The sequence below is a fragment of the Bos mutus genome, chromosome 8, assembly GCF_027580195.1.
Source record: "Bos mutus isolate GX-2022 chromosome 8, NWIPB_WYAK_1.1, whole genome shotgun sequence".
NCBI classification, from domain to species: Eukaryota; Metazoa; Chordata; class Mammalia; order Artiodactyla; family Bovidae; genus Bos; species Bos mutus.
The window spans coordinates 80,665,189-80,687,455 of record NC_091624.1 but is presented as its reverse complement, the minus strand read 5'-3'; positions in this window follow the sequence as shown (position 1 = coordinate 80,687,455).

The following is a 22,267-nucleotide window of genomic DNA, read 5'->3' as shown; positions in this document are numbered from 1 at the left end:
TAGCATATTCAAAAGCAGAGACAATATTTTGCCAACAAAGTTCCGTCTAGTCAAGGCTATGGTTTTTCCTGTGGTCATGTATGGATGTGAGAGTTGGACTGTGAAGAAGGCTGAGCGCCGAAGAATTGATGCTTTTGAACTGTGGTGTTGGAGAAGACTCTTGACAGTCCCTGGGACTGCAAGGAGATCCAACCAGTCCATTCTGAAGGAGATCAGCCCTGGGATTTCTTTGGAAGAAATGATGCTAAAGCTGAAACTCTGTTACTTTGGCCACCTCATGCGAAGGGTTGACTCATTGGAAAAGACTCTGATGCTGGGAGGGATTGGGGGCAGGAGGAGAAGGGGATGACAGAGGATGAGATGGCTGGATGGCATCACTGACTCGATGGACGTGAGTCTCAGTGAACTCCGGGAGTTGGTGGTGGACAGGGAGGCCTGGCGTGCTGTGATTCATGGGGTCACAAAGAGTCGGACACGACGAGCGACTGATCTGATCTGATCTGAGATTTCCACATGAAAAATCTGAATCTTCTTTCTTGTATTTTCATAATAACATTTAACCTAGATTGAATGGGTAGCTGCCCTTTTAAAGTGTGTATGTTTTTTGAAACATTTCTTTTGTTTATGTCAAATTGTGCGTCCTGTAGACATTTGACTCCACATTATTTTAGTGGAGCCCTTAGAAAGGCGAAGTTGGTTGGGCCCTTCCTTATTATACACTGTTTTGCATGTTGTTTTCATATGTGAATTTCCTATGAGTTTCTTGCAGCCAAGGCCCATCCATACCTTACATGTTTGTCAACTCATACCGTCTTGTGCACAGTAGGCTTGTAATAAATTGCTTGCTGAATAAATTAAAGCAATTAACAACTAAATAAAACCCTTGCCACATTCTATAAATTCTTTACTTGAAAAAGATTTTTTTTTATAGTTGCCTGCATTAGTCAACTGAAGAAAGCACTTTAGAAAACCACGTTTGTAGACAAATAATAAAATTGCACCATAGATCATGATTACTGAACAGGCCCTGTATCATTGTTGAATGTTAACAAAATGACTGATCTCTTAAGGTGATATATAAGATGTGACCTAGCATTGCACTGACAAACGTTATTTGCTTACAAAAGGTTTTGATAAATTCACTCTTATCCTTTTACTAGTAGAAATGTGTTTTACCACCTGTCAATATAGTGACAGAAATTCTGAAAACTTCATGATAGAGCCATCACTTTTTCAAAATGCTATTAGATATGTCAAGCTGTGATGGCAAAATTTCTTCAGGAATCTTAACAGAGGTTAATTTCAACTTCTATGTTTAGTTTTGTGAAGGAAAGCAGGAATTTATTCATTTATTTATTCATTTTAGGATTCCATACAACATCTCTTGTATGTTACAGCTGCTTTGAGTTGGGGAAGGAAAAGTAGATAGCAAATAAAATAAATGTTGGTTATGCAGAAAAGTTCAACAAGTAACTACCTCCTAGTTGTAATATTTTCTGGGAACCCTCATAGCTGCATGAAGATAACCTACAATTTAAAACACACTCTTCAAGTTTCTTACATATATTAAATTAAGCTTGATAACATGTGTGGAAGGATAAGGGAAGAAAATCTGAATGTATGGCTAAGAGCTGTAAAGTTGCAGTTGTCTTTTTATCACGGGTGTTTTATTCAGAGTTCCTTTTCTTTTAAGTATCCAGAATAAAGATGGTGAGACAGAACACCCAACACAGAACTTTGGCATTGACGAAGTCAGGCTTCTCTTGGTCTCATAGTCTGAACTTTGAATATATAAAATTTAGAGACAAAGATTTCATCTGAATACAGATTTACCTCATTTTATTGCACCTGGCTTTATTGCACTTTGCAGATAATGTGTTATTTTGTAAGTTGAAGGTTTGTGGCAACCCTGCATCAGACAAGTCTTTTGGTGCCATTTTTCCAACAGCATTTGCTCAATCTATATCTGTGTCACATTTTGGTAACTCACAATATTTAAAACTTTTCATTATTGTTATATTTGTTATGATGATCTGTGGTCAGTGGCCCTTGATGTTACTATTGAGATTGTTTTGGGCACCGTGAACCATGCTCATGTAAGACAGCAAACTTAATTGAAATGTGTTGTGTGTGTTCTGACTGCTCTGTTCCACTGGACTGGCTACTCCTCAATCTCTCTCCATCTCTTTGGGCCTCCCTATTCCTTGAGACAAACCAGTTAGGCCAATTAATAATCCTGCAAGGACCTTAAAATGTTCAAGTGAAAGGAAGAGTTACAAGTCTCTCAGTTTAAATAAAAACTTGGAAATGCCTAAGCTTAGTGAGGAAGCCACGTTGAAAGTTGAGACAGATTGAAAGCTAGGTCTCCTGTGCCAGTTAGAGAAATGCAAAGGGATCATCTTGAAGAAAATTAAAAGTGCTTCTCAGTGAATACATAAATGATAAGAAAGTGAAATAGCCTTGTTGCTCTTATGGAGAAATTTTAAGTGATCTAGATAGGAGATCAAACCAGCCATAATGTTCCCTTAAGCCAAAACTTATTTCAGAGTCAGGATCTAACTCTTTTCAATTCTACACATGCCAGAAGAGGTGAGGAAGCTGTGTAAGAACAGTTTAAAGCTAGTAGCAGTTGGTTCGTGAGGTCTAAAGGAAAAAGTCAAAGAGCTTCCAAAACATAAAGGGACAAGGTGAAAAAAGCAGTAAATGCTGGTATAAAAGCTGCAGCAGGTTGTCCAGAAGATGTAGCTAAGATCATTAAAGAAGGTGGCTGCTTTAGAAAATAGGTTTTCCATGTTGGAGAAATAGCCACATATTAGAAGAAGATGCTATCTAGGACTTTTATAGCTAGAGAGGACAAAGTCTGTTCCTGGCTTCAAAGCTTCCAAGGACAGACGGAAGCCAATGTTCATTTACCATTCTGAAAATCCTAGGGCCCTTAAGAATTTGCCTATATCTACTCTGCCTGTTCTCTATAAATGCAACAACAAAGCCTGAATGACAATGCATCTGTTGAAAATATGGTTTAATGACTATTTTATGCCCACTATTAAAATTTACTGCTCAGGGGAAAAAAGAGATTCCTTTAAAAATATTCTTGCTTACTGACAATGTACCTGGTCACCCAAGAGCTCTAATGAAGATATATTAGGAGATTAATATTATTTTTATGCCTAATCACATAACACTCATTCTCAGCCCACGGATTCAGGAGTAATTTCAATTTTGAAGTCTTATTATTTAAGAAATACATTTTGTAAGGCTATAGCTGCCATAAACCATAATTGTTTTGATGGATCTGGACAAAGTAAACTGAAAATTTTCTGAAAAATATTCATCATTCTAGATGCCATTAAGAACATTAATAATTTATGGGAAGAGGTCAAAATATCAACATTAACAAGAGTTTATTTTAAGTTAATTCCAACCCTCATGGATGGCTTTGAGACATTCAAAATTCAGTGGAGGAAATAACTGCAGATGGGGTAGAAATAGCCAAAGAACTATAATTAGAAATGAAGCCTGAAGATGTGTCTGAATAGCTGCAATCTCATGATAAAAACTTAAATGGATGAAGAGTTGTTTTTTATGAACAAACCAAAATTGGTTTCTTGAGATTGAATCTCTCTGCAAAGATGCTGTTGAAGATTATGGAAATTACAACAAAGGATTTAGAATATTGCATAAGCTTAGTTAATAAAATAGCATCAGGATTTGAGAGGATTGATTCCAGTTTTGAAAGAAGTTTGGGAACTTCCTTGGTGGTTCAGTGGTTAAGATTCTGTGCTTCCACTGCAGGGGGCATGGGTTCCATCCTGCATGCTGTGTGGTTCAGCCAAAACAAAAAAAGAAGTTTTACTGTGGGAAAACCCTGACAAACAGCATTGCATGCTACAGAGAAACTGGTTGTGAAAGGAAGAGTCAATTAATGCAGCAAATGCAAAACTTCATTGTTGTCTTATTTAAAAAAATTGCCACGGCCACCCCAGTCTTCTGCCACCACCACCTTGATCAGTCAAAAGCAATGAAGCATCAACCTCTACCATCAAAAAGATGATGACTCGCTGAAAGCACAGGTGATGATTAGCATTTTTTAGCAGTGAAATCTTTTTAAATTACTGTATGTACATTGTTGTTTTTAAAAGACACAATGCTATTGCACACATAATAGATTAGAGTACAGTATAAACTTAACTTTTATATGTACTAGGAAACCAAAAAATTCATGTGGCTTGCTTTATTGCTATGGTGTGGAACAGAGCCTGCAATATCTCCAAGGTTTCTGCCTGTGTAAGCTCTGTCATTTGATTTTATATGGCCTATCTGAGCTTCATTTTACCTATAAAATGTAATTAACCCTCTTAAAAACATGAACTTTGGGGCATGGTTGAGAGTATTTAAAATCAAGTAACTAATGTACTCAAAACAGCCTCTCCTTTGCCTTCCAGCTTTTGGAGACTTTATGCTTCCTCCATTCTTACCTTTTCAAAACCTTATGGGGGGAAAGGATCTGATAAGATTACTCATATTTATATACAAATAACTGATATTGCATCAAGTATACTTGCCCTTATATATGTTTGTTGTTGTTTAAGTCCTGTCAGACTCTTTGTGACCCCATGGACTGTAGCCTGCCAGGCTCCTCTGTCCATGGATTTCCCAAGCAAGAATACTGGAGTGGGTTGCCTTTTCCTTCTTCAGGGGATCCTCCGGACCCAGGGATCAAACCCAGGTCTCCTGCATTGCAGGCATATTCTTAACTGCTGAGCCATCAGGCAAGCCCTTATATATATTTATCTGGGGCCAAAGGTCTTAAGCCCAAAGAATGAATATGTAACTGTGAATTTTAGGAATTAAATTCTAATTAATTTTAATATTTTAAGCACTAATTATTGAAGGAGATATTCATTGCTCAGATATTCACTTCCCATGATTTCTGTTCCACTTCTGGAAGTGGTATGCAGTCTGCATACTTAGTAGTCAAACACCCAAGTGGGCATTGGTGACTAATAAGTAAGACTTAAAAAAGAATGATTTTCTTGGTGGTTAAGTTTTTGTTTAAAAAGACACCTGGTTTCTTCTATTTCTTATTTTAGAAAGAAGTGTCTCATCCATAATTAGGAAGCGCGGAACTCCCAAACAGAATACTATCACTGACAATGACATTGTTACTCAAAGTTTTTTCCACTCAACTAAGGGAAGGGCTGGGATAGGAATTAAGGCAGTATCTGTACAGTTGCAATTGTCCAGGAGATATAAAGATGAGGCAGATGAGGCTTTGCTTCCTTAAAGGGAAAGAACACCTTCTTACAGGAGATAAAGGGCATAAAACATACATTAAGTTCAATTTTTCAGCCCCATTGAAAGGGTTAAACATAATTATCTGAATATAACATCACTGGTGGGATCAGCATTCTAAACTGAAATTTCAGATTTAGATCATAGTATGAGATTAATGGATAGAGGTTTGAGCAAATAATTGGCTACATCCTAGACTCACTCTTGCTTCACCATTACCATTAGACTAATGATTATTTCTTTTTAATGACTAATTTTTAAGTCAGTCCCCTTAGCAGTCACATGTGGCAGAGATTGCCGCAAGGTTCATTTTAAAACTGAGAAAAATAGGCTTGTGTGACATGTTAAACATCAAAGCAGCAGGTGGAACAGATTCTAAGCCAGGCAGTCTGTTGAAACCAAAAGCAGTTTGAATTCTTTAAATTTGCTAAAGTAATCAAACCAGGAGGCCTTTAGACAAAGGTGGCTGTAATGCCATGACAGTCTACCTAAGCAAAGCAAAATCTCAGCTTGTAAGTGCCTCAAGGTTACAAAATTAAAAAGCTGAGGACAGACAATTACAAACAGCCAACTCAGCTTTAATCATGAAAATGAAAAGCCAGTACTTGGTTGCATCCGACTCTTTGCGAGCCCGTGGACTGTAACCCACAAGGATCCTCTGTCCATGGAATTTTTCCAGCAAGAATACTGGAGTGGGGTACTATTTTCTATTCCAGGGGATCTTCCCGAACCAGAGATTGAACCTGCATCTTTGCATCTTCTGCGTTGCAGGCAGATTCTTTACCACTGCACCAACTAGGCTTTAAGCTATAGCCAATCAACCAAATTCCTTGCCTTCCTCCCCTCCCCTTTCTCTCTAAAAGTATTCCTCCTGGCTCTTCTCTGCAGAGTGCTCCTAACTCCTTCCTGTTTGGTGATTTGTCTTGCCCTGATTCCTGCTGTTTTTTTTTTTTTTTTCCCTCAAATAAACTCTTCAACTTTTTAGTATGCTTCATGTTATCTTTTAATGAACTTTGAGAGCAGATGAAATTTATGTTTTTGATCCATCTAATTTCTCTGATAATAACCATCATCCACATCTTCGGTTTCTTTACTGTGCCAGGTACTTTATCATAGGTTACATAGTGTGTAGGCTTTTAACATCAGATTTTAAAGGTAAGCATCATTATCCAGATTTTATACTTAAAATTATGAATCCTTAAATTCATACAAAGCAAGGGATCTTTGCTTGTAACCTGCCCCCCTCCAATCTTTCTATCCTCCTGTCTCTCTAGTTGGGAATGACTTGAATGATCTCAAGAGTAGAAATTCACTGTCCTGTCCACTCTTCAAAACCTTTGAGTAATAACACTATAAAGGAAAAGGAGACCAGGTCCCTTTTTGTTCAGGAAGATTGACTCTAATAACTGCCTGGTAATTTAATATTTTTTTCAACTTTGCTTTTGAAAAGATCAAAAAGGTACCAAAATTGACTGTCCGTATGTTGCATTAGTATAAATGGGTAGCGTGAAAAGAGTTCCATACACACACATATACGTGCATGGGATACAAATACACTGTACTTCTTTCCAGTTTTGTGATTGGATCTCTACTGAAAATAAATAGTGCCACCTGGTGGAGTTTAGCAGACGTGAAAACCTGTCCTTCAAGTTCGCTGGACTCAGTTTTGTTCAGTTTGAGAGTCTACATGTTTTTATATTGCACTATGGAGAAGGCAATGGCAACCCACTCCGTACTCTTGCCTGGAAAATCCCATGGATGGAGGGGCCTGGTGGGCTTTAGTCCATGGGGTCGCTAGGAGTCGGATACGACTGAGCGACTTCACTTACACTTTTCACTTTCATGCATTGGAGAAGGAAATGGCAACCCACTCCAGTGTTCTTGCCTGGAGAATCCCAGGGATGGAGGAGCCTGGAAGGCTGCAGTCCATGGGGTCGCTGAGGGTCGGACATGACTGAGCGACTTCACTTTCACTTTCCATTTTCATGCATTGGAGAAGGAAATGGCAACCCACTCCAGTGTTATTGCCTGGAGAATCCTAAGAACAGGGGAGCCTGGTGGGCTGCCGTCTATGTGGTTGCACAGAGTCGGACACTACTGAAGTGACTTAGCAGTAGCGGCAGCAGGGAACCTTCAGGGTATCTGGTCACAAAAATAAGTAAGACATGATTTCTGTCCTCAAAGAACATGCAATATTGTGAGGCTGCTTACATTGAAATTGCCAAAGCTATGCCTTGGGGAAATGGTGTTGAAGAGGGGAGTCTAGAGGAGGTGCGGCTCTGGGAAGGGTACCTGGCTTGGAGGGTTCTTGCCTGAGAAGTAGTCAGCAGCAGAGATGATGGAACAGAGACGATATCGATATCGTGAACCATAGCACTGAAGTAAGAAAAAGCATCCGTCTTTCAGAAAAGCAAGTAGTTTGTAATCCTAGAACTTAAACTTTGGAAAAGCAGCAGAGACAGAAGACGAGTCTGCAGAGTGATCCCAGACTGGTCCCAGAAGCCTGGCTGAGGACACTATGCTGAGAAGAAGGCACGTTTCTGATTGTCCTTTGTGAGGTGGGGAGATGGTTAAGGTTTAATACATCAGTCTCTTGGTCGAGAAGAGGATAACTGTGAGAAGGAAAGAGGCTTTGGTTGATCAAGCTTTGGGTCCCATTGATCTCAGAGAGAGCAATGAGCAGTCCTGAAGAGAGATCTTAGTTCCTTGCCCAGGAATTGAACCTGAGCAGCCTGGATGGAGGAGAAGGAAATGGCAACCCACTCCAGTATTTTTGCCTAGAGAATCCTGTGGACGGAGGAGCCTGGTGGGCTGCTGTCCATAAGGTTGCACAGAGTCAGACACGACTGAAGCAAATTAGCAGCAGCAGCAGCCTGGATGGAAACCCAGGAATTCTAGCCACTAGACCACCACTGGGCTCTTGCCTCCTTTTGAAAGCAAGAATGCTTCAAAGAGGCAAAAACTATAAAAACAAGTACAAAGTTTATTATTAGAGACATAGCACAATAAGTGGGAAAGCATACAGAGAAACAGTTTGCTTATTTAAGACTAAAGCTAGGCAGAAATACACATGTGGAGAGAAAGGGTATGAGTGTCCTCTCTAATGAGAAGGAGCACAGGAAAGAGGTGATTTAAATTACTTCTATAGGACAGTCTTTATTTACCAATTATCCTGTTTCTTTTTCACACCTCACCTGCCCTAGGATCCTTCCCAACATGTATGCACAACTTTTTGTTAGAATAGATCTTACTGCAGAGGCCTGTGGGGGTATGTCCACAGTTATTATGGGGTGGCACCCCTTCCCTTTTGACCTTCAAAGAACCTTTTGAGCATATGCAGACAGAGAAGTTTTTTGTTGTTGTTTTGTTTTTAACATTAGACTGTATCTATTTATTTGGAGAAGGCAATGGCACCCCACTCCAGTATTCTTGCCTAGAAAATCCCATGGACGGAGGAGCCTGGAAGGCTGCAGTCCATGGGGTCACTGAATGTCGGGCACAACCGAGTGACTTCACTTTCACTTTTCACTTTCATGCATTGTAGAAGGAAATGGCAACCCACTCCAGTGTTCTTGCCTGGAGAATCCCAGGGACAGGGGAGCCTGGTGGGCTGCCATCTATGGGGTTGCACAGAGTTGGACACGACTGAAGTGACTTAGCAGTAGCAGTATCTATTTATTACGTATAAATTGTGTCTCAAGTAAAATTGATTTTTAAAGTTTAGTTATAGAAATTAACAAAATGACTAGACAGTGACATTTTCTTTGACCTCAGGAGTGGTCCTCTTATCTCTTTGCTTCAGCAGAGCTCAGCTTCTCCACTAGCTTTGTCTTTGGAGTGTCTGGGTAAGAACAAAGCTTCAATTTTACTTCATTTGACGAACACCAGCTGTTCAGCCTAGGGTCCCATCTATCTCCAACCTCACTATTGATGATTCAGAGGCAGTGCAGAGGGAAATTACAGAAAGGCCAGGTGCTATTGTACTCACATTCACCAAGGACTTCAAGTATAGGTTTTTTTAATATCATCTCCACATGAGATTATACATTCAGACTCAGATAAACACTGACAGGTTTGCAAGAATACAGTATCAAATGATTTTAAATTCATGTTCCAATATTAGCTATATTTCTTGTAATATAGCCTGAATTTTTATAAGACCTGTAATTGTCTCATGAATCACAGTTTCACATGAATTTTTAAAAAAATATTTATTTGATTCCACTGGGTCTTAGTTGTGGCTCGTGGGATCTTTGATCTTCACTGTGGCATGTGGGATTTTTAGTTGGCTTCCTGTGGGATCCAGTTCCCTGAACAGGGATTGATCCTCCCCACCGCCCCCACCCCCCGCCCACCATATTGGGAGCACAGAGTCTTAGCCACTACATCACCAGGGAAATTCTCTTTTGAGAACACTATTCAAATTAAGTGTTTAATATATACTCTACGTTTTATAACTGATTTGGCTTTTTTCCCCTTGTTAATGTACTGAAAATGTCACAAAGTGAAAATATCTAAGACTTTTCTTACATAGTCAGCGTTAAAAGGATCAGAGAAAGAGAGGAGAATTGGAGGATGAATGAGCAGAAATGGTGTGGTGTTGGGGGCCGGTGTGAGGCACTGCGCCGGTGGCAAAGGTCATGAGGAAGGAGGCTCGACATACGCAAAGGCGGGATCGAGCCTCAGGAGTCCCCCTGGAAATCCTCGAGCATCTACCCCCATAACCAGAGCCTGCCTACTTTACTACTTTGTGCTCTCACCTACACCTCTGACTTAACCGGGGGCTGTCCCCCACCACCTCTTTCGGAGAAGGAGTTAACTTAGAGCTCCAGTTAATAATAATTTCTGGGCGTGACAGGAGTGTTCCAAACTTACAAACTCCTCTGAAGGTTCTCTAGCCTGCCTGACAGGCTTGTCTGGCCACATGTGATTGCTCACAGCCTCCCAACCGTGAGAGGCACGAGATGCTTTAAACCTTCTAAAAACAGGTTCTTTAGAGAAGTTACAAAACTATTAGTATAAGTATAGTGGGCTGATTAGAAATTGTATTGGTGAAGGGTTTTTCATTTGTTGAGCCAATGTTTGTTGCTAAGTCTCCACATCCCCTGCCCTTACACACATTAATGAATATATATGAGAAATAAGTATTAATCTTTGATATTAATCACATTAGACCTTAGGCTAAGTAAATTCTTTCCTTAACTAAAATCCACTACACCCTCAACCTATAGGAATGTAACTTTATTTGGGTGACATCTGTTTTAAGAATAATCACCCCTGGAGAAATAAGTGTCCTGGTTGACTGATTGCTGTCACAAGGAGAGGGTCATAAATTGTCAGCAGGCCCCCTGGCCAGAAGATGATGTAACACCCCTAAGACCTCTGTATACATTTGTGTGAAGCACCTGACTTTGATAAAAGTCAGGACTGCTGTCCCCACGTGACTTTTGCATAACGTCTCAGTGTATAAAAGTAAACCATGGAAAATAAAGAACTGGGATCAGTTCCTCGAAATACTGGTCTCCCCATGTCGCTCTCTCTCTCAAACTCTGGCTGAGTCTCCATCTGGAGCGCGGAACCTGCCATGCTTACTAATTTTGCCTGGGCTTCTAAGATCCGACCAGGGAGGCCTCAGTGTCTCCTCTCCTTCGGGAGAACGGAAGGATGCCTGCGGCCTATGTAAATGGTGCAAACTTCTTGTCTTGAAGTTTTATTGGTCTCCCGCGTAAACCAAGCTACTCAGCCTCTTTTCTCCACTGAATTTTCCTACTGAGCTATCCTCATTCTATTACTCTTTATATCTCTAATTAATATCTAATTGAAGCTATTGTATCCTGATCCTCGCCGACGCCCTCCCCGCTTCGAACTCCCTGGATCAGCCGGGGCTGGACCCTGGCAGTGTGGATGAATTACAAAGATGGGTAGCTGACTGGAGGATGAAAGAGAAAGGAAGAACCCAAAATGACTCCCAGATTTCTTCCTAAACTTCTCATAGATGGTGGCAATTTTAACTGAGTCACAGGGTAAAGGAAGATGAGGCATTTTAATGTAGAGAAAAGAAATAGTTCCATTTTAGATATATAGAGTTTGAAGTTCTTGAGAGTCAGTCAGATGGATTTGTTTAACCTGCAGCTCATTATATGGAACTGAAGATCACAGCAGTGGCTAGGGTGAACTATATACAGTTTGGGAATTAGTAGCATAAAGAATGGTTGAGATGACCTAAGGAGAGTTTGCACTTTGCAAAAATCATTGGACTGTGGGTGTCCCCCGGGACCCTCCTTAATTCTGAAAGGTATTTTAATAAGGGCAAGTGGGTTACTTTTCTTGTGAAAGCTGTGACAAATAAACCCATCTTGATTCCATAAAAGTTTATTTTTAAAAAACATTATCTATTTGGTCATGCTGGGTCTTAGCTGTGGCATGTGGGATATAGTTCCCTGACCAGGGATCAAACCTGGGCCCCCTGCATTGGGAGCTTGGAGTTTTAGCCACTGGAGCATGAGGGACATCCCTATGGAAGATTTATGAGGACAGAGCAGAATCCTTCTGTATTTTTTACCATCTTGATTCAGCATCTTATCTCATTGCCAGAAAAGAGACTAAGTATAATATTTTCATAGCAGTTTAATGAAGAAAAATGAAAAATTTGGAGCTGGGTTCATTTTTCTCTGTTGGTAATAACTGAGCCAATTTCCCAAAATGGGTGTACAAACAAAGTATTTGTGGTAGGATGAAAATGGGCCTCCCATGGTAGCTAGATCCTAATAGCTGGAACCTATGAATGTTACCTTTTATGACAAATGGATTTTCCACTTGTGATTAAGTTAGGGATCCTGACATGGGGAGAGGTTATCCTGGATTATCTGAGAGGACACTGATGTATAGATCAGTCTTATGGACTCTGTGGGAGAGGGAGAGGATGGGGAGATTTGGGAAAATGGCATTGAAACATGTATAATATCATGCATGAAACGAGTTGCCAGTCCAGGTTCGATGCATGATACTGGATGCTTGGGGCTGGTGCACTGGGACGACCCAGAGGGAGGGTATGGGGAGGGAGGAGGGAGGAGCGTTCAGGATGGGGAGCACGGGTATACCTGTGGTGGATTAATTTTGATGTTTGGCAAAACTAATACAATATTGTAAAGTTTAAAAATAAAATAAAATTAAAAAAATAAATAAATAAAATAAAATACACACACACACAAAAGAAATATCCTAAGAGAAAGGCAGAGGGAGATTGACAGGGGAGAAGAAGGCCAGGTGGCAGAGCAAAATCAGAGCAAGAACGTGTATGCTTTTGGCTACAGAGATGGAGGAAGGGACCATGAGCCAAGGGAAGCAGGGAGGAAAACTCTCGAAACTGGAGAAGACAAGAAAAGCGATCTTCTTGAAAAACTTCCTAAGGGAGCAAGCGTGGTCCTGCCTACACCTCAGTTTCTGTCCAGTGCAACTGCTTTTGGATATCTGTCTTCCCAAAAGTGCGAGAGTAAATTTGTGTTGTTTAAAACCCATCAGTTTTATAGTAGTGATTTGTTAAGAGGCAAGTAGGAAACTAAAACAATTTTAAACTCATAAAATAATTAATATAGAGATCTCCTGAGTTATTAAAAAGAAACAAAAACCAAAAAGCTTTTGTTTAGACAGAGAGACATTTTTCTTTATATGTTTTGACAAAGTGCAAAATGAAGCCTCCCAAAAAAAGTGAGCATAGTTTCTAATCTTACTCTCTGGGGAACTTTGATACATGAACTTTCACCTTAACTGTGAAAGAGACATGGTCAATAGAGTTGGCCACAGAGCTATGGAAGCAAATTGAGTAGGACTGAGATTTAGGGCCCAGCACAGGCTAATCATCTGTCAGCCATTCAGACTGTTAATGAAAAAATATACAGTGCATTCATTTATTTAATAGACAGCTTTAATTCTATCATAGAGTTTAGTTTCATTAAAAAAAAATTCTCATGGCATTTGATCAGAGAGAGACCCCTCTACATTTTGCCAGGATTTGTCTGTAAGGTCATTAGAACCATTTTTTTCTGAATTTTCCAGTGATGTCTTCCAGACCCATGTAGATTGGTAACCCAGGACATCTAGCCCTCTCTGTAATTTCTCCCTCCTCAGTTTACAGAGTGATGTTAATGGTGTAAATCGTGAGGTGATCTGAATGTTCAGAGGAGACAGAGGTGGTGCTTGCTCTGTAGTGTGAGCTCTGGAAGGCACTGAAAAGATCCTCTTAGTGTTTTGTGATTGCACCGTATGTTTATCTGTCTGATTCAGGTTTCCAGTCCTTTCTGGGGACTACAAATCATCCTAGTAGGCAACTAGACACACTCATATATTCAGGAACCCTTTATGTGTCATATAGTATAATAATTAGACTGAAGACATCATGAATAACTGTCAGACTTATTTACATTCACCGAAGTTTTTGATTAACAAGAATTTTTTATTCCTCAGAAATATGTTCTACTTAAAATTAAATGCCAAAATGTTTGTTTAGACAGCTAAAACATGTCATAAAATGTTAGTAACTAGTGAAATTAATGAAGTGTTTCATTGTTTTGCTTTTTCAGTTTTTTGAGGATTTGATGTTTTTAAAATAAAGTTTGGAGAAAAATTAAATGGTAAGGTGGAGTGAATTTCTGGAAGGCTCTAAATCTGTGGGTGAATATGTGTCACTACTGGGAGGCATCAGGATGATATATAGGTAACTGGGGAAGCTTAATTTGCAGAGAAGAAAGAAGAATTTTTTTTATGGCTGAGGAATTGGGGATTCTAGTGTTTCAATACAGTACATTTTGGGATACACATCAACTACATACTCAGTAGAATCTTTGTATGTTGTTGTGTTGCTTTTAAAATTCTGTTTGTCTAACTAAACAAATCTACACAGTTGGTGATAAGATATAATTCAAGACTCTGTGCCAGTGAGCATTACTGAATTGAGTCCAATTATTGTAAAGGATATCAGTAATTATCTAAGATAAAGTTTATTGAGTTTTTATAACTGTGTTAATGTCTATATAAAGAAGAAAATAAATTATAGTATCCAAAAATGAATGTTAAGATCTTACAGTGCCAACAAAGATATGGAAAACAATGTATGTGTGCTGAAATATAACCACATTTTATTCTTTCTAGTACAAAATCCACTATGTCATCTGCAGATGAACATTCACAGTTGTAAATTTAGCTTAGTTTTCAAAAGAAAAAAAATCTTTCAAATGTATAAATAGCATGGACTGGTAATAAGCAATTATTTTTTGGAGCTCTTAGTTTTTCATTACAGTTAAGGTTTAAGTTCTGGGACTATACTGCCACCTAGAGGAAATCAGTTTTAAGTATCATATTTGCAGAGCTTGTCCCAGTTCCTTGTATTATGGATCAAGCTCCTCTAGAGTGGTGGCTTATTTCTAAATCTTTAGTTTTTCTTTCTTTTTTAAGCAAATTTTGAATTTAGTTTCTATAGGAGTATCTCCTAAATTATAAAATTTTTAAAAATTATAACACAACATGGAGAAAAGAAGAAAAGTTGAGAAACTTCACTAATGGAATAAGAATTTGTATCAAGATTAAATTGTATCTTTGTCATTTATTAATGTGCTGTTGCTGATTCCACAGTCGTACTATGAAGTTGGTTGAAAATAATTTTAAAAATTTGAATCAAATTTGTTTTTTTTTTTTTAAGTATGTATGATGTAATGTATTTTGAAGAATACAGTATTGGTACGAAATTAAGATATTACATGTGCATGCCTAACAGTTTCGGACTCATTGCTGTATGTCTATACACATATTAACATTTTATTTATGTACTTTAAATTGGAAAATACACTCTCCTTAATTTGGAAAATTAGTTATATGTAATCTGATTGTATCTTAAAAATATGTTCTTTTAGGGTTTAAACAGACACATCAACAGTCATTAAACAGGGTGGATTAAATGTATTGACATAAATACAACATGAATATGGGAGAGATGTATTTTGAGGTCTCCTCACAAAAACGTGGAAGCACAAAAGAGGCAGACGGTGCAGGCGCAAATGAGGCTTCGGAAAGGAAATGTTGCCAAACCCAGGAACTCCCATAGCTATTTGCATAAGTGCTAGCAAAGTTCCTCAGCCGATCTGGTCCTGCACCCCAGACGCAGAAAAGCAGATGAGGCAGCAGATGACCGTTTGCATTGCCAGGGTGTGTGAACCAGCGAACATCCCCCACATTACTCACTAAGTAATGAGGAGGGGCTTTAGATATGTTCCACAATTCAGATGGGCCTGCTAGTTGGCCCCTGGGCTTCATTCTGTGTGATCCGTACAGAGCAGAGACACTCAGGAGGCGATGCAAATGAATCAACAGACAGCACCGAGGTCCCAGCAGCAGCAGGCAGGGTACTGCCTATGCAACAGGGCGTGATGACAGATAATTAGCTGTGACATGCCCCTTGATGGCCGTGGGATGAGAGCGTTCAGTTGGAAACCAGTGTGCAACATGGCATCGTGAACCATGAAGTTTAACTTCGGAGCAGAAATTCTTTTTTGCTGAACTAGTTTTAGGGAGGTTGTTGAGAAGAGTTAAGTTTTCAAGATGCTAGGAATAAAAGATAAAATTTATTAAGCACCTACTGCATTCCAGCCATGGGGAAATGTACTTACCATATAAAGTCGGTTTTAATGTTTAAAAAATTTTTATTTTGAAAAAAAAAAAAAACTGCCCTTCTATTACAGATAACAAAACTGCAGCATAGAAAAGTAACGCAACTTGCTCAATGACATATTGCTAATAAATAGAAGAGGCAAGAGGCCTTCCTAGGGCTGTCTGGGTTCAGAGTTGGTCATATAATTTACCTATTTCAATCAGATGTTGAGTACTTTTCTAAAAAGGAATTTAGTAGCAGTTCCCCACTTTTCTTCTACTATTTGGGTTTACTTAGTTTTATTCAACTTGATTTAAATAAGTTTTCCTCATGTATTTAACATTCTTATATCATACTAAAATATAGTATTTCTTGTTTTAAGTATTAAATTGGTTATTTAAAAAAATTACTCTTTTGGAACAATTTCCTACGGACTATATATTGGAATATAGTGTTGAATCCATGTTAAATTTCCTGAAATTGACAATTGGATTGTGGTTATGTAAGAGGATGCCATTCTTCTTAGGGGACACACAGAAATAGGGACAAATGTTGGTCATGGTATATGCTACTTAACTTTCAACTTTGTCCAAGAAAATATTAATCATAATATGTAAATGGGTAATATGAAAATAGAGTGACAAAAATGCACAAAGTATTGACAGTTGTTAAATGTAGGAGACTATGCAGGAGTTCATTGTATTTTTGCATCTATTGTCTAGCTTGGGTTCTTTTCAAAGTAAGGTAAAATGAATTGATACCCTTTTTAGCTTTCTAGTAGGCTCATTTTTCTTTGACAGCTTTAAGGTGCATATTTGCAAAGTTAGCCATGACTTTCATTATGTGTAGTCTCAGTGGCTGAGTGGAGCTGATTCCCATAGCAGACTAGCCCTTTAACCCTTGTCACAAATTATCAGTGTCTTTGGTGCTGGCATAATTATCTATTGTATATGAAACCATTTGGGTGATCTGCCACTCACTCTTCATTTTGTGGCCCAGAAGGGCCTCATGATAAGTGTTCATGATGAAGGAGGATAATGTATACAAGAGTTCTAGTCAATAAGAAGACACATTTTTTGTCATTATAATTCAGTTGGGAATTTCAGCCATGTGGAGATTATTAATCTCACAGGCCATTTTTCCACCAAAATGAAAAATTGCATTTCTTCTGCCTTTCAAGGATCACATGAACATTTATTTTTTAAACCCGAAGAGAAAGAGCAGATGTCTTCACTGTTCATTTCGGTTGGAAACATTTGATGTCCATAATCAACATTTTGAAATGTGTTCAAAGCTGCCACCTTGTGGTAAGGGTCTGTTCAGTTTTTAGCAGATGCAATGAGCTTCTTTGATAGCTCAGTTGGAAAAGAACCTGCCTGCAGTGTGGGAGACCCTAGTTTGATTCCTGGGTTGGGAAGATCCCTTGGAGAAGGGATAGGCTACCCACTCCAGTATTCTGGCCTGGAGAATTCCATGGACAGTCCATGGAATTGCAAAGAGTCGGACACGACTGAGGACTGAGTGACTTTCACTTTCACCTTAATGAAAGTCTGACCAAATCTGAAGACTAGCAGAAAAGAACACTGCAGAAATACATTTTAGCACATGTTGAAAGATCTGTTTTGAAGTCTACATAAAAAATACAAGAGTATATTTCCATGTGTAATTTACTTAATCTAATTGATTGATAACCTGTCTTGCTCATTTTGCTAACAGTTTCCATTTGAAAGCCATGACAGATTTTACTCATTGTTTGTTCTTAAACTCTTTCTGAAATTAAAAGTCTAAAGTTTCCTATTTCATAGGGGAAAATAAGAATAAATTTCTGCTTAGTGGCAGTCATTCTTTACCAAGATTTCAAAATAGAAATCCCTCTTTTCTTTTAAATCTCCTTTCAAAAAGTCAAGTTTCATGAAGGACTATGAAAGTCCCTTTGCTCCAGTCTTTCTCACATACAACTCATACTTGCTGGATACAGTAATTTTCAGCTCTTCAAGTTTGATTCTTCTGATTTTGCCTCCTTATTTCTAAAGAGCATAGTTAAACTTCTTACCTTAAAAAAAATTTAGAGGTAGCATGTTTTAACATGCTACTGTGGCTAATGAGGATTCAGCTTTTATCATAGCCTGTTCAATTAACTTTTCCAGCAATTTTCTCATCCTCCAGGTTTCAGCTTAATTCTTTAGTTCATCTTTAATCACCCATCTAAATTAGATGCAACCCCCCCCACCAGATTTTTTAAAATGAAAGCACACTGTATGTTTCTTTCCTTCTTCTACAATTGTTAGGTATCTTGAGTGCTTGTTTGTCTGTTGTTGTGGCAATACTCCCAGCTGCCACAATTCCAGTTTCTCTCTCTCTATCCCTTACAATTAGGTTTCTGATATTATTCAGGATAGTAAGCAACCAAAGCATAAACCACAACCAACAACAACAAAAACTCCCTCAATTTTCTATATTTTCCTTCCATGTGATAAACTTCTAATGTCATATAGGCAGAATTCGGGACGCTATTCATTTCCAAATAAAAAATATTTCTATGTGGGATAAAGTACAAAGATGTAGTAGCCATTTTACAGTACTGATAGTAAAAGTAAAAAGGTAAAACCTACACGTTAAAGGTGATGGAGAAAAATTATAAACAACCTGTCCTCCTGAAGGCATCATTGTGCTATCTTACTTACCTTGGGCTGTCTTTCAAACTTCCTAGTTGTGAGAAAATAATGCATTCCTAAAACCATGCATAGGTTTTGTCATTCTCTTTCACTAGATCCCGAGCTCTGCGAAGCTATGAGCATTATGAAATTTGTTTATATTTGTAGCCTTAGATCAAGTCTTCTTTACTTCAGTACTATTGACATTTTGGGCTGGATATATATATTATTTTGGCTGGATAATTTGATTTGTTTTGTGCATTGTTGGATATTTAGTAGCACCCCTGGCCTATACCCACTAGATGTCTGTGGTTCCCCAGCCCTCAACTGTCTCCTGGGGGTAAACTGCTCACCAAATGAGCGCCTTTGTCTTAGATGATGGGTTCAGTGCCCAGGATATAATGCTCGATAGATACTGGCTGTATTAACAACATTATGAATTCAATGGATGTGAGGATCAGTAGAATTCAGTTCAGTTCAGTCGCTCAGTCGTGTCCAACTCTTTGCGACCCCATGAATCACAGCACGCCAGGCCTCCCTGTCCATCACCATCTCCCGGAGTTCACCCTAACTCATGTGCATTGAGTTGGTGATGCCATCCAGCCATCGATGAGGATGCTGTGTTGTCCCCTTCTCCTCCTGCCCCCAATCCCTCCCAGCATCAGGGTCTTTTCCAATACGTCAACTCTTCGCATGAGGTGGCCAAAGTATTGGAGTTTCAGTCTCAGCATCAGTCCTTCCAATGAACACCCAGGACTGATCTCCTTTAGAATGTACTGGTTGGATCTCCTTGCAGTCCAAGGGACTCACAAGAGTCTTCTCCAGCACCACAGTTCAAAAGCATCAATTCTTCAGCACTCAGCTTTCTTCACAGTCCAACTCTCACATGCATACATGACCATTGGAAAAACCATAGCCTTGCCTAGATGGACCTTTGTTGGCAAAGTAATATCTCTGCTTTTCAATATGCTATCTAGGTTGGTCATAACTTTCCTTCCAAGGAGTGAAAGTGAAAGTGAAGTCGCTCAGTTGTGTCTGACTCTTTGGGACCCCATGGACTGTAGCCTATCAGGCTCCTCAGGCAAGAGTACTGGACTGGGTTGCCATTTCCTTCTCCACAGGATCTTCCCCACCCAGGGATCGAACCCTGGTCTCCTGCATTGCGGGCAGATACTTTACAGTCTGAGCTACCAGGGGTAGAATTCAAAGGTGAGTTCCAAGTGTCCGTCTTGGGCTAGTGATTGTATCATTGTATCACTTAAATGGACATGTTCCAGTTAGTCAATGTTCCTCTTAAACCATGGACTCTAAGTCAAATGAATATTCCAGATGTGACTCAGACACCATAGATCTCTTTTCTGTACTAATGAAACATAATACCATAGTACTTCCATAGTATCTCTTTCTTCTTTGTCAATCACATAGCACCTTTATTGGCTACATTGCACTATTGCCTTACATTGACCTTGAAATTCACTAAAATCTCCTGCTAGTTTCTGTCTTATAATCCCATTTAATTTTTCGATTATGCTTTCAAAGTGCAAGACTTTGCATTATTCCTTTTAAATGTCATCTCTTTCATTTCAAGCTCTGTTCTTGGTTTGTTAATATATTTAAATATTTTTTTTCTTTTTTAAAGTTCATATTGTCTCTCTCCACCCAATTTGATCTTCCATTGGTTGGTTGCTTGTGTAACAATTTTAACTAGGGAATGGCAAAGAACAAAATACATTGTGTTATTGGGTCTTCATGGACTGAGCTCAGAACAGCTATCTTATGACCAGTCCTTGGAACAGTTATTTTACTAGACAGATCTTTTCCTCTGCCTCCAGTTTTAAAGATTATATGGAGATGTAAGTGAGCACCATCTCTGAGATCTGCTTATAAGAAAGAAGACAGAACATAACTTCAGAGGAATACAAAAGTAATAGCTTTTCATTCTTGATTTTATAGGAAGGTTCAATCAGACATTTTTACACACTCTGTTTAGACTGTAAAGCTCAGCTCAGTTTGTGGCATTGGCATGCAGTGGCTGCTTATGCAATAGGAAACTGTGGATTTAAGTGGTGTGCAATGCGCTTTCCAGTGAGTGCATAATAATGTCATTTACTATGTTCTATAAGCAGCCTGGAGGACTGAGAACAATGGAAAATCTTCAAGATTGCAAAAAAAGTAATATTTGCAATAAATAATACAGCATATTATAGGAGGAGTAATGGTCAATTGATCGAGATAAGTCCTAAGATCTTACAGAGCTGTAAATAAATAGAAATAAGTCCTTGAGTAAAAGAAAAATAAAGCAGCACTTTTAGGGTAAAATTATCAAAATAATAGGATTCTAGGATTTCTTAGATTTAATGCTTATGTTTTGGGACGGATAGAATGAATTCCAAATTTCTTACTATTGCACATATGACTGATTTTATTCCCAATTTATCTCTCTACTCCCCTCCATGAAAACTATGCTCCAACCACACTGACCTGTTTTATATTTATGAATTTTCCATGTTCTTTCAAATTCCTGTGACTTTGCTCATGCTGTGACTTCCACATGAAATGCCTTTCTCTACTTTAATATCTGGCTTCTCTGGTGGCTCAGACAGTAAAGAATCTGCCTGCAATACAGGAGATCTGGGTTCAATCTCTGGGTTGGGAAGATCCCCTGGAGAAGGGAATGACTACCCACTCCAGTATTTTTGCCTGGAGAATTCCATGGACAGAGGAGCCTAGTGGGGCTGCAGTCCATGGGGTTGCAAAGAGTCGGACACGAATGAGCACCTAACACACACCCTAATGTTTGGCGAACTCATCGGTATTCTTAAGACCCAAGTCAAATATCGTCTCAATGCATGTTCTTGACTTTCCCCTCCTCAAATCCATAGTGTGTGCTTAATACACACTATGAAATGAGTACTCAATAAATCTCCAAAAATATGAAGTGAAGAATTCAGTTTCATTGATGTTTTTATAAAATATTAATAAATCTTATATTATAAAATAATTTATCTGAAAAGCTTTGAATATATAATGTTTTAATAAGTCAAAATGTATTTGCGAGAACCGAGTGATGCTCTTTGAAAGTTAGAACAATGCTATTATTATACACATTCTCTTTTGCTAACACATTTTGAATATCTTGTATACATAGCCTGAAGATTGTTTAATATAGGGAAACCCAATAACTACTCAGGTGTATATAACTTTAGTCTTGTTTCTGTTTATTGAGATGGGAATGTCAAACTGCCCATTTTCTATAGTGCATGATTATTACTGATATTATTTATTTTTAAAATTTCATTTTAATTAAAATGTTTGCCCTCTATAACTAGCCTATAAGAGTTCTTCATTGGGAATATAATTTTAGTAATACAAGATCAAAAAGAGAAAAAATATTTTGTTAAAAGATAGGAAGAAATTAATGAATGACATTCTTGCAGAATTGTACAATGAGGGACTTGTGAAGTAATATTTTTTTTGAAAACATATAGCAGGCTGCTAAATGAGAGACAGTGATATTTGAATTAAACACAATGAACTGATGTTATTTGTAGAGCACAATGATGCATTTTCTCTACCTTATGCCTCCTTGTGGGCCTCTAAGAGGAAGTGGGAGGTGAACCATGGATGGGTAGTTCTTTTGTCAATCAATTGACAGATAGGAGAACACAGTTCAAGTACA